Source organism: Prunus dulcis, unplaced genomic scaffold (assembly GCF_902201215.1).
Source record: "Prunus dulcis unplaced genomic scaffold, ALMONDv2, whole genome shotgun sequence".
Taxonomy (NCBI): Eukaryota; Viridiplantae; Streptophyta; class Magnoliopsida; order Rosales; family Rosaceae; genus Prunus; species Prunus dulcis.
In genome coordinates, this window is record NW_023010105.1 from 38,657 (window position 1) to 41,965 (window position 3,309).

At 36.5% G+C, this 3,309-nt stretch overlaps 1 long non-coding RNA gene across 2 annotated transcripts; it reads right to left on the bottom strand.

The window, feature by feature from the left end:
• Positions 1-369: 369 nt before the first annotated feature.
• LOC117612898 lies at positions 370-2,868 on the bottom strand. 2 transcript variants are annotated; one of them, XR_004583587.1, is made up of 4 exons: positions 2,578-2,868; positions 2,427-2,490; positions 1,203-1,449; positions 370-960 (listed from the first exon to the last, which is right to left on the bottom strand). It is a non-coding gene; the product is annotated as an uncharacterized LOC117612898 (long non-coding RNA). The 2 variants fall into 2 exon arrangements; XR_004583586.1 differs by having other exon boundaries at positions 370-1,449.
• Between the last annotated feature and the right edge of the window lie 441 nt (positions 2,869-3,309).

Consider the following 3,309-nt stretch of genomic DNA (forward strand, 5'->3'; position numbering starts at 1 on the left):
TAACATGCAATCCGTCTGTGATGTTCAGATCAAATATAAACATGCAAGACTCATTAAGCTTTGTGAAAACCCTTTGAAAAACCATGCAACCCTTAAGAGCGTGATGTTCGCCTTAAGTGAACTTACAACTACTAATCACAAGAAGCCATCCTCAATTTCAGGGTGATGTTCCAACAGAAATTGCATCAAATTACTTGTCTACATATCCTAATGGTGATCAGTCATTAAACTAGATAGATAGTTTTAAACACAGTGATTAATAATTCAAAGCAAACATGCATCCATTCATAAGCAAATTAATAAAATTACATATTCATGCTAAGGCTTATGGCCTTGCCCCTAGCAAAAGGAATTAGTTACGCATACTCATAATTAAAATCAAAGAAAATATCATTCAAATGAATAAGAATGAAAACACTTGAAAGTCGCTGAAAACCCAAAACCCTAGCAATTGCTCTCTACGTTCCAGAGCCAAAAAGAAGTCCTTAAAATTGTTGTGAGAAAGAGCTTAAATACCCCTTAAAACCTAGCTGCCAATGTACAACTTTTCTATCCCCACAAGGAAACTAAGTAAAATAAAATAATACTAGGAAATAAAGTCCAAATTGGATTAGGAGAATTTGCCTACAATCTGCCCAGCCACGTTTTAGCCTCAAATCTCCTCCAAATCTGGCCCAAGATAGCTTGTTTTAAAGATAAAAATATTCTGAACACTTCTTCAGAAGGCCACGAACCCATCCGAGGTCATTTTGGGCTCTAAAAATGCAATAAAAGCCCAAAATATCACTATTCCAGCACCGGGCACTGCTCCTTTATTTTATCGCCAGAAAATAACCGCTTGGTAGAAAAATCTGAAATTTTGATACGATCATGCTAAGTGGCTCACGAACGTCCTCCAACTGGAATTACTCCAAAATTTGTCCATTTGATTACGTTTTGCTCCAGAGGAAATCAAAAGTCCTATATTGAAAATATAATTCAAAGTATCAAAATTCTTCCAAAATATTAACCAAAATATACTAAGAATGAGGTTAAATATATAATATAAAATATACCCATCAGTTTTCAATAATCACCAAACTATATTTTTATTTAGTTTTATCAATATTGCAGAAAACGTCATACAAAAAATCCAGAAATGGCACAAATATTCAAATGCAGAAAAAGAGACCAAAACTGAATTCAAGGTTTGAAGACTATACCTCTGTTTGAATGCAAAGCAAGAGTGATATCAACTCTCAACTCAAGGGCTGCAAATACTTTTCAGTTTTGGAGCCCAAGTCCAAAGGAGGGCTGAAGATCTCAACTCTCAACTCAAGTTAAGGGTTTGAAGGCTCATGAGGAGCAAAGCAATAAACAGGAGCGGCGTGGCTCAGGAAACAACTATCTCTGCAGCCACTTCTCCACTTTTTGGTTTGTATTTTTAGGCTAAAAACTACACAACAATCTCTGCAAAAGTACCAACAATTGTAAACTGTAAATCTTATGGGGATTATTAGAGAGGGAGGCAAGGAAATTAGGAATGTATTATTTTTTGGGTTGTAAATTTTGGGGTTTAGGAAGCCCATGTCAGTCTGAAAACTTAACAGTAAATTATCGATTAATGGAAAAAAGAAAAAGAAAAAAGAAAAAAGAAAGGAGTGGGGGAAATGAAGTCACCTCAAAAAGTGTAGTTGAAATGTCACGGGATAGCTAAAACGTCCATTATTGACAACTCCAAATTCCACATATAGCAGGCTATATTCCAAATAATATTTTCTGTTTCAAGGTCACATTTAACTATGGCCAACTAAGCCCCTTTGCCGTTTGACTGTTGACTCATCTATATCAATATCATTATAAACGATTGCAAACAGAAGAATTTCAAGATTTTTATTTTATTTGACATTATAAAAATTCAAAGAACGAAAGCAACAAAGCAAAATAACCACATTTGAGAAACACAAATAATTAATTAATTAAAAATAAGGTATGGTCTCAAATCAAGAGAAGAAGGCAAATTCATGTCGATGGGGATCAAAATTGACTTGGTTAAATAAGATATGAGGCATTGGTCATATATGAATCGAGTAAAGGAAGGGGCAAAACATAAAATTCATATGAGAGGAGGCAGCCATCGTGATTGAGAAACAAGGAAACAAGGAAACAAAGGGAAAACAAGAGAAACATAAACAGAGAATACAAAGACAATTTGAGACATACCATGGATCAAGAAAGAGAACCCAAAATTTAAAAAAGAGACAGACAGATCTCAAATGAAATTAAAATACACATATGAAATAGCTGCAACATTAGCAAGACTCAACTGAGATTATCTGAACCCCACCTTCAAATTCGCAAACCACAGAGTTCTTATGAAAGAAAGGGGACTGAGAAAGGGGACTGGCCAGAGTTCTTATGAAAGAAAAGCACTCAAGATTTCTTACCTATCAAAGCTTCAGAGTGAGTGCAACAGCCGTAGAGGGCAAGAGAGATGACAAAGCTAAGCATCTACAAAGGAAACAAAGAGAGATGGTTAACACCAAAATCACAACAGTGTCGAAACAAATTGAAACTCTAATTTTTTTTTTTCTTTACCTTTGTTGATCGAGGTAGAGCAACCGCAAGCCAACACCCAAATGGTTAGATAAAACCCAAATCAGTAACCCCAAATCAATAACCCTAAAATTAAAACCCAAATCCCTCTGACCTAGAAGAAGGGAGGAGAAAGAAAGAGACGGGAGAGGGAGAGCATGGAGAGAGGGAGATGCAAGAGACAGAGTCTCTCTGTCTATGGCCGTGGTGAAGGCAATGGTGGGAAGAACAAGACCGTGGAGAGAGGCAGACGGGAGAGACAAGAGATAGAAGAGAGAACTATCGAGGCTTAAGAAAAAATATTGAATTACTGTTCACCCCGTGTTTTTTTTAAGGCTTCAATTACAACAGTTCAAACGAAAACCATTGTGGAAAGTTGTGAAATAAAATCAGGAAAACACATACCCTACACCACAATGCTTAAAAACCCCTTTTAACAACGGTTGTGTAATAACCGTTGTGGAAGAAACAACTACAACGGTTTCGAAGCCAACCGTTGTGTATTTAACGTTGTCTTTTTAACTATTTGTAGTAGTGAATCCCTAAGCGAATATTCACCCACGAGGATTTTTGCACAAACATTAATGCTTTCATTGAGAGCACGAGTTATACTTGTTGAGGCCCAAAAAATCCACGGTTTGGCCCAAATAAATTCTCGGCTCAATGCGATACCTTATCGAGAAGAAACCCGATTTGGGCACACGAAAGTTCGTCATATGCGCTTGCACACATGCC